The sequence below is a fragment of the Haematobia irritans genome, chromosome 2 (genome assembly GCF_050003625.1).
Source record: "Haematobia irritans isolate KBUSLIRL chromosome 2, ASM5000362v1, whole genome shotgun sequence".
NCBI lineage: Eukaryota > Metazoa > Arthropoda > Insecta > Diptera > Muscidae > Haematobia > Haematobia irritans.
The window spans coordinates 83,022,243-83,032,668 of NC_134398.1; positions in this window are offsets into that span (position 1 = coordinate 83,022,243).

Genomic DNA, 10,426 nt, shown 5'->3' on the forward strand with positions numbered 1-10,426 from the left:
GTGGAGCGGAGCGGAGCGATTTTTTTTTCTCGGAGCGGAGCGGTTTTTTTTTCTCCGGAGCGGGAGCGGAGCGAAAAAAATGGACCGCTCCGGATCCCTGGTCAGAACATTAAAACTTACATCAAGTTATGTATAAAGGTGGGTACTAAGTTCGAGTTTAGCCGCTAAAATCGCTAAAGTGAAAACTAAATCAGTAAGAACAAGTATATACGGCCGTAAGTTCGGCCAGGCCGAAGCTTATGTACCCTCCATCATGGATTGCGTAGAAACTTCTTCTAAACACTGCCATCCACAATCGAATTACATAAGTTGCGGTAACGCTTGCCGATGGCAAGGTATTTTAAAACCTCCTATCACCATCTTCTAAATTGTATGTAAGTCCATACGTGGTATATATTAAATCAAAAAAGATCGATCCAATACGTATATAATTCAGTTTGACAAAGTAGACATAAAATTTTGACAAAATTTTCTACAGAAATAAAATTTTAACAAAATTTTCTATAGAAATAAAATTTTCACAAAATTTTCTACAGAAATAAACTTTTGACAAATTTTTCTATAGAAATAAAATCTTGGTAGATTATTTTTGGCTCGAGTGACAACCATGATTATGAACCGAATAAAATTTGAACAAAATTTTCTATAGAAATAAAATTTTGACAATGATGAAAATTTTATTATGAACCGAATAAAATTTTAACAAAATTTTCTCTAGAAATAAAATTTTGACAAAATTTTCTATAGAAATAAAATTTTGACAAATTTTCTATAGAAATAAAATTTTGACAAAATTTTCTATAGAAATAAGATTTTGACAAAATTTTCTATAGAAATAAAATTTTGGGAGAACAATTTTGGCTCTAGTGGCAGCCATAATTATGAACCGATATGGACCAAGTTTTGTGTGATTAGACCAATTTTGGTATGGTTGTTAGCGACCATATACTAACACCACGTTCCTAATTTGGATCGGATGAATTTTGCTCCTCCAAGAGGCTCTGGAGGTCAAATCTGGAGAACGTTTTATATGGGGGCTATATATAATTATGGACCGATATGGACCAATTCTGGCACGCTTGTTAAAGATCATATACTAACATCACGTACCAAATTTCAACCGAATGGGAAGAATTTTGCTCTTCCAAGGTGCTCCAGAGGTCAAATCTGGGGATCGGTTTATATGGGGCCTATATATAATTATGGACCGATATCGACCAATTTTTGCATGGGTGTTTGAGGCCATAAATTAACATCACGTACCAAATTTCAACTGAATCAGATGAATTTTGGTCTCATAAGAGGCTCCGGAGTCAAATCTGGTGATCGGTTTATATGGGGGCTATATATAATTATGGACCGATATGGACCAATTCTGGCACGCTTGTTAAAGATCATATACCAACACCATGTACCAAATTTCAGGCGGATCGGATGAAGTTTGCTTCTCTTTGAGGCTTCGCAAGCCAAATCTGGAGATCGGTTTATATGGGGTCCATATATAATTATGGACCGATGTGGACCAATTTTTGCATGGTTGTTAGAGACCATATACCAACATCATGTACGGAATTTCAGCCGGATCGGATGAAATTTGCTTCTCTTTGAGGCTCCGCAAGCCAAATCTGGGGATCGGTTAATATGGTGGCCATAAGCGTAGGAAGACCTCTGGGGAGGGGGCTTAGACCCCCCCAGAAAAAATTTAGCCCCCCCCCCCCAGAATTTGAAAATCTATTTATGATTTTCCATTTTTCAATAAATGTCAACAGTTTTTTTTTTAATTTTTATAACAATTAAACAAGTATATACAATCGCACAAAGTTCCGCTAAGGACTTTCATGAACAATCGAATTACTTGGATTGTGGTAGCAGTTGCCGATGGTAATGTTTGAAGTCAGATATTTATGAAATAAAGCTGTGGTTGGCCTTTTGATTGATTTAGTTTAGTCAATTTAATTAAAAAAATAGTAATTGATATTAAAACTATTCTTTCATAAATTAATATCTTAATAATGCTGCGAAAAAGCGTCGCCAAAAAAGTAGTGAAAATGTTCTTTTTGGGTCTAGATGTGGTGCAAAATTGGCGGAGAAGCAATGAATGTAATATGAGCTTGTCATACGACAAATGTCCATCGTTTCAACAGCCGTTGCAATGAATTTGCATCAATTCTTAAGGTGAGATACGAATTGAGTGTTTTGAATGTGAATTAAAAAAATTTGTGATATTTTCCCAAATAAATAATTTTTTTATTGTTTTTATTATTTTTAATGCATTCTGACGCTTGTTTGAAACGTTTTTCCTCGAATAATTTCCAAAATTATCGATTTTTCTATAATGGATTTAGCAGTTTTATGGCAAAATTTGAATAATTTGTACCGATTTATTTATTCTTACTCTTTTTTTTAAACTATTTGAAAAAAAAGAAAACAAAAAATTACATATTAAAATATGAAAAAAATGAAGTAAAAAACTTCCTGTGTAGTTAAAATAATTGAGGACATTTTTGGAAGTGCTTTTAAAGTTGTGCCTTTAGAACAACTCACAATTTTTTTGCTGGGAAAAATGTGGAACTACTATAAGTTGCTTTATTATAAATTAATTGTGGAGTTATTTGTATGTCTAATTTTTTATTCAATTTTATGAAATAAAACATTAATTGAACCTATAAGTTCAGTCTATAAATTTTTAGCTAGGGGGGGCTATAGCCCCCCCCCCTAGGAAAATTGTCTATCTACGCTAATGATGGTGGCTATATATAATTATACACCGATGTGGACCAATTTTTGCATGATTGTTAGAGACCATATACCAACACCATGTACCAAATTTCAGCCGGATCGGATGAAATATGCTTCTCTTAGAGGCTCCACAAGCCATATCTGGGGATCGGTTTATATGGGGGCTATATATAATTAAGGACCGATATGGACCAATTTTTGCATGGTTGTTAGAGACCATATACCAACATCATGTACCAAATTTCAGCCGGATCGGATGAAATTTTCTTCTCTTTGAGGCTCCGCAAGCCACATCTGTGGATCGGTTTATATGGGGGCTATATATAATTATGGACCGATGTGGACCAATTTTTGCATGGTTGTTAGAGACTATATACTAACACCATGTACCAAATTTCAGCCGGATCGGATGAAATTTGCTTCTCTTTAGGCTCCGCAAGCCAAATCTGGGGATCGGTTTATATGGGGGCTATATATAATTATGGACCGATGTGGACCAATTTTTGCATGGTTGTTAGAGACCATATACCAACACCATGTACCAAATTTCAGCCAGATCGGATGAACTATGCTTCTGTTGGAGGCTCCACAAGCCAAATCTGAGGGTCCCTTTATATGGGGGCTATACGTAAAAGTGGACCGATATGGCCCATTTTCAATACCATCCGACCTACATCGATAACAACTACTTGTGCCAAGTTTCAAGTCGATAGCTTGTTTCGTTCGGAAGTTAGCGTGATTTCAACAGACGGACAGACGGACGGACATGCTTAGATCGACTCAGAATTTCACCACGACCCAGAATATATATACTTTATGGGGTCTTAGAGCAATATTTCGATGTGTTACAAACGGAATGACAAAGTTAATATACCCCCATCCTATGATGGAGGGTATAATAATATACCCCCATCCTATGATGGAGGGTATAAAAAGGCATAAAATTATACATATTTGTTGCAAATTTTTTTATAACTTGATGGGGCAAAGCAAATTTGCACAAAGTTTGTATTCCTTAAAATAGATTATTAAAGAAAAGTAATCGTGAAAAAATGACGATTTTAGCGGCTAAACTCGAACTTAATACCCACCTTAAAGGTACATATGCTCACTACGGTATCAAAGACGTGTTGACTGATTTTCTTCATAAGACCAATTATAATTACCACAAAATAATATTGGATGTAAATATCCTCCTTTATGTAATAGCTCTAGCAAGCTGGTTTGACCCATTTTTATGTGGGGGCATATGAAAGTTACATACAGTAAATCAAAAAAGTCCAACGAGTTATTACATGAGTTTGTCGTTGAATTTAAAGGACTTATTAGTGACGTAATTTATTTTGCAGTTTTATAGTTGGCAACCGCATCAAAAGGACATAATGGATACTATTCTTGTAGAAGGTGTACAGGAAAAAGTGAACAAAAAATGGCATTATACCCACACCCTCAAAAAAATCGCATCTCTAACATATGTTCCAAACATATTTTGCAGGAAGCACATATATTATCGGATACTGCCGAAACATTAATATGTTTGTTTTATGTGAACATATTATATGTTTGGAAGCATTTTGAGCCCAAAAATATTATATGATTGGAAGAATTTTCACCAAAGATTGTGCTCATTCCCTCATATAATTTTCACTTCCACAAAATTTTTAAGTAATTGGCACCTTTTGTTGAAGAAATTATTCAATTTTTTAAATTTTACCTTTCGCCTGGACGGAGAACCGAACCGAGGAGCATACAGTTTGTAAGCCAACACACTATCCACTGGGCTACGTAGCTGTTATAGTCACCAGTAGACAATTATCGTTATAAGTTAGTTTTATATAGTTTGCAGCGCCCACGAGCCCATGCAAACATAACATCCGTCCGTCTGTTGAAATCACGCTAACTTCCGAACGAAACAAGCTATCGACTTGAAACTTGGCACAAGTAGTTGTTATTTATGTAGGTCGGATGGTATTGCAAATGGGCCATATCGGTCCACTTTTACGTATAGCCCCCATATAAACGGGCACCCAAATTTGGCTTGCGAGGCCTCTAAGAGAAGCAAATTTCATCCGATCCGGCTGAAATTTGGTATATGGTGTTAGTATATGGACTCTAACAACCATGCAAAAATTGGTTCACATCGGTCCATAATTATATATAGCCCCCATATAAACCGATCCCCCGATTTGGCTTGCAAGGCCTCTAAGAGAAGCAAATTTCGTCCGATCCGGCTGAAATTTGGTACATGGTGTTAGTATTTGGTATCTAGCAACCGTGCAAAAATTGGTCCACATCGATCCATAATTATATATAGCCCCCATATAAACCGATCCCCCGATTTGGCTTGCGAGGCCTCTAAGAGAAGCAAATTTTATGCGATCCGGCTTAATTTTGGTACATGGTGTTAGTATGTGGTCTCTAATGGCCATGCAAAACTTGGTCCATATCGGTCCATAATTATATATAGCCCCCATATAAGCCGATCACGAGATTTGACCTCCGGAGCCTCTTCGAAGACCAAAATTCATCTGATTCAGTTGAAATTTGGTACGTGATGTTAATATATGGCCTCAAACACCCATGCAAAAAGTGGTCGATATCGGTCCATAATTATATATAGGCCCCATATAAACCGATCCCCAGATTTGACCTCCGGAGCACCTTGGAAGAGCAAAATTCTTCCCATTCGGTTAAAATTTGGTACGTTATGTTAGTATATGGTATCCAACAACCATGCAGGAATTGGTTCCTATCAGTCCATTATCATTTATAGCCCCCATATTAGAGGTGTGCACGTGAGTAATAGTTTACTCACGCTCACGCACACTCACGACAGAAAAATCATACTCACGCACGATATTTTTTGGTAGGACTCACGCTCACGCACACTCACGAAAAGAAAATTTGTATTCACGCACACTCACGCACGAAAACGTCGTGACTCACAAAAAATACCGTGACTCACGAAAAATACCGTGAATCACGAAAAATATCGTGACTCACGATTAATTTTATAATTAATTTACCTTACCGAAGTGTCTGAAAACATGAGCATTATTAAAATCGAGAGTGTTATTAAACTCTTAACATATCAGGTTACACTAGAATTGTAATTGAATTTAACTCTTAAGCGTTTTATGTTGGTGAGCAGGAATATTGTCGTGAGTGTAATTCGTTACTCACGCACACTCACGAAGATATTATTTTCGTGACTCACGCTCACTCACGACATTTTGTTTTGTTAATCACGCTCACGCACACTCACGCTGTTGTCATGAGCGTGACTCACGACTCACGCACGAATCACGAAAATGTTCGTAAGTCACGACAATTTCGTGTCACGTGCACACCTCTAATATAAACCGATCCTGAGATTTGGTTTGGAGCCTCTTGGAGAAGCAAATTTCATCTGAGTGAGTTGAAATTTGTGGATGACAGTCTTTTGTAGAAGTTTCTACGCAATCCATGGTGGAGGGTACATAAGCTTCGGCCTGGCCGAACTTACGGCCGTATATACTTGTTTTATTTAAGACAATACAGTAAGCCAGTAAGGCCAATAATAGCGCATTGTCACTATAACTAATTAATTATATAAAATCTAAAATAAATTTACCATTTAATTAAATAACAATATGAATGAATTTTTAGAAAAAGTATAGAATATATTTATAAGAACAAACCAAATAAGCAAAAAAATAAAATTAAATTTTTATAACGAAACTTCCAAGAAAGAAAAAAAAATGTGCCCATAATGCCGAAATGATAAACAAAACACATGTCCACATATACATAAAATGCTGCTCTCAAGTCGAAAACACATGCTGTTTTTTAATGTATATTCTTTTGGTTCCGAATGTCTATTCTCTTTACTCCGAATACTCATTCTAATATTCAATCTAAATAATATTTAGACTTAAGCATAAAAAATATCAATTCAACTGTCGAACGGAACGGATAAAATCATCGTAATAAGTACCTACTACGAATTTCAAGTGTGGTGGGATATTAGGCCACCATGCAGAGAAATTCAAAGACATTCACTAGGTTGCTAACTTCAGGGCCCAGTGGACGGGTATCGACTGGAGTTATAAATTTGGGCAATGACCAAGAGTTAGGCCCAATTAGTCGACCTGTAGACGGGTCGACAGGTGGCGACACTTTGACAAGTCGAACCTTTTCCAAGGTAACGGCATCAAAAGGAGGTAATCCCTCACGAAAGAGATTCAAGGAACGCAGAAATGCTTTGTTTATCCTAAAGAAATTAGAATCAGTCGACCCAAGCACGTTGTCGGCTAAACAAAGCGATTCCTTAAAATGGGCTCAAGGAATTCTTGAGGCTGGAAAAAGGGAACGGTCACCAGATGAGCTGCCATCCTCCAAAAGGGATCAACGATCGTTTGCCTCAGTTGCTAAAGACAGCCTTGTGATGGCTATCATGGTTCCAAAGCAAAAATGGCGGGAAATTGAGAATGCTCTGTCTGTCGTCTACTCACAGGTGCTGGAAAAGTTTCCCGGCCCAGATCCTCGACACCAAGAGGCTGGTTGGTATCAAGGACGATTTAAGCTAGTCGCATTTGAGGACCAGAGGTCTATAGAATGTTTTAAAGCTGCTCTGATACTAATTGGTGAAGTTTGGGAAGGAGCTGCTCTAGAGTTAGTCGAGAAGAAAGACATACCGGCTAGACCTAGAGTACATGCGTGGATACCTGCAAACCCTCCTGGCCCTGAATCTATTTTAAATAGACTGAAACAATGCAATCCAGATCTTCTAACAGCTGATTGGAAGGTTGGCCGTTTGGATGAAGTGGATGATCAAGACGGCATGCAGGGTTTATATTGAACACTCAGTCTTTGCCACATCTAGCAAAGTCTCAGGGCCGTGTACGTTATGGCTTTCATTATATACAAATGAAGGTATATAAAAACGATCAGCTAAAGGATTCGGAAATCGACAAGCCTCTGTCTGAATCAGAAATAAGCGGATCCTCTTGCGAAGTCGAGGGAGATACCAAAGATGCAGACTTGGATAGACACCGTATGCAAGAGGAGGTTTCTATTGCCTCAAAACCAAACTTGAACCTATGGTTATTGCGAGAGTCACCGAGATCTCTGAAGAGGATATTCTTGATAACTCGATTGAAACGGCTGATGTGACGGTCGTTGAAAATCTCGATGTTCCTACGGATCCTCCAGATAAATCTTCACCATTGTAAGGCTGCATGTTGCTGCCTTAAAAGTTCTCCTGATGAAAGGGGACATAGATATAGTTCTTATTCAAGAACCATATGTTTATAGAAACAAAATATGTGAATTAAGTACTCCGGGGTTCAAAACTATTGCAGTATACTGGTAATGATGTAAATCGAGCCTGTATAATTGCTAAAAACGAGCTCAACTTGTTTCTGCTTCCTTCAATGTGCAATACAGACACTGTCGTTGCCAATTGAGAAATAGCCAAATGCAAAGATACCCAACTTCGGTCTACATGGGACATGATAGGGAGATGCCTCCATGTGCCGTTAACACCTTAGTTGAGGAGTCATTGAAACAAAGACAAAACTCATTCTGGGATGCGATGCAAATGCCCATCATAGTATATGGGGAAGTGGTGACATTAATACAAGAGGAGAGTCACGCCTAGAGTTTATTTTGCGTACTAATTTGGTAGTTTGCATTACATGAACTAGTCAGCTATCTATCAAAGATACAATATCGTCCATCCGAGCTCGATATTAAATGGACTGACAACTCTGAATGTTGATCCAGGTATACTTAGGCTGTTAGACGAACTTCTAAGGAAGAGACGCATTTCAGCCACACTAGGACAAGCAAACATACAAAGGTATGTGAACAGAGGCACTCCTCAAGGAGAAGTTCTATCACCTCTTCTTTGGAATGTTGCTATAAACGACCTCCTTGTTTCCCTAGAAAAAGAAAGGATACAAGTGGTGGCATACGCAGATGATGTGGCGCTAGCAGTCAGGGGAAAATTCCCATCAACAGTTAGAGATATTATACAGAGAGCCCTCCGGATGACTGAGAAATGGGCGAAAAGATAATGGTCTTGGTAAATCCTGCAAAGACAGAACTAGTTATGTACTGCAAAGATCGCAAAACTCCCACGGTTAGGCCCATTTCCTTAGGGGTATTGAAATTCCCTTTAGTGAGTGTGCAAAATACCTTGGCGTTATTTTGACAGGAAGCTGAACTTTAAGCTTAATATTGAAGAAAGGGCAAGGAAAGCAACGGTAGCTTTATACTCGTGCAAAAAGGCAATAGGAAAAAAGTGGGGACTAAAATCAAAAATTGTACGTTGGCTACACACGGCAGTGTTTAGACCTATCATGCTATATGGTGTTGTAGTCTGGTGGCCGGCACTTCACCAGCCAACAAGTTTAGACAAAGTTCAGCGTATGGCGTGCTTGTGTATCTCAGGTGCATTCAGCATGACAGGAACAAATTCCCTTAATGTCATACTGCATCTATTGCCTTTAGACATTTTGGCCAAACAGTCAGCTGCAACAACAAATCTTTAGTCTGACCTCCCGGTTTCCATCTGTATTTCCTTTTCTATACTCTCTCTCTCTCTGAATAAAATATCACAACATATATATGTTTACTCGAAATTTGTAAATTTATATACTTTTACATTCACATATATTGTGTTTAAAAATTGTTTTTTTTGTTTTATTTTTCTAACAGTGCAGTAAATGTTCAACGACGCGAACAAATGAAAGTTTCAGAAAACGATCCCAGCCTACGCACCACAATGAAAAACTCACACTGATAATTGAGGACCTGCACACAGAAAATAAATTTGTTGTGCCAACCGAATTATTCGGTCCCATCTACAATCAGAATATTACCGACAAAATTTGTTAAAGCAACCAATTGTTGTCTGGCCCAACTGTACATATAATTTTTGGGATAACTAAAATTAAAACATTTACTTAAATCTTTCAATATCAAAAAACTTAAGTTTGTTTGAAAGCAACTTGCAGTACCATACCGTGGAACCGGATTTAAGTTTTATTATTCAAAAACCTTGTTCAGTCGCCTTCTTTATAGAAAACATGATAAATGTATGTCTTGTTTACATTACTATTTAATTTTATTGTTTAACTACACTGTTAGAAAAATATGTTTTTCATATGTTCCGATATAAACAAAATGTGTTTCGGGCACAATTTTAAAACACAATATATTTAAGTGCAAACATGTAATGTTCCTAAACTAACACTAAATGTTTGGGACATCTATGTTAATATGTTAGAATATATTATGTTTGTGGCATGAGTGGCAGAGAGTATAGAGAAAGAAATAGAGATGGAAACCGGGAGAGTTGACGAAAGATATCAACATAACAGCGAAAGAATCAAACGAGAACAATTTCTGTGAAACCGCTTGTATGTTGTTTCGGATAATTGTTTTATGATAAGGCCAATTTGATATGCTTAAGTCTAAATATTATTTAATTTGAATAAAGAGAATAGACATTCGGAACCAAGAGAATAGACATTTGAAAAACAAACAGCATATGTTTTCGCCTTGAGAGCACCATTTTATGTATGTGTGGACATGTGTTTTGTTTATCATTTTGGTATTATGGGCACAATTTTTTTCTTGGTTCATTAAAAGAAATCAGGGGTCTTCATAAAAATAACGAAAGGGCACTATACTCTTTTTA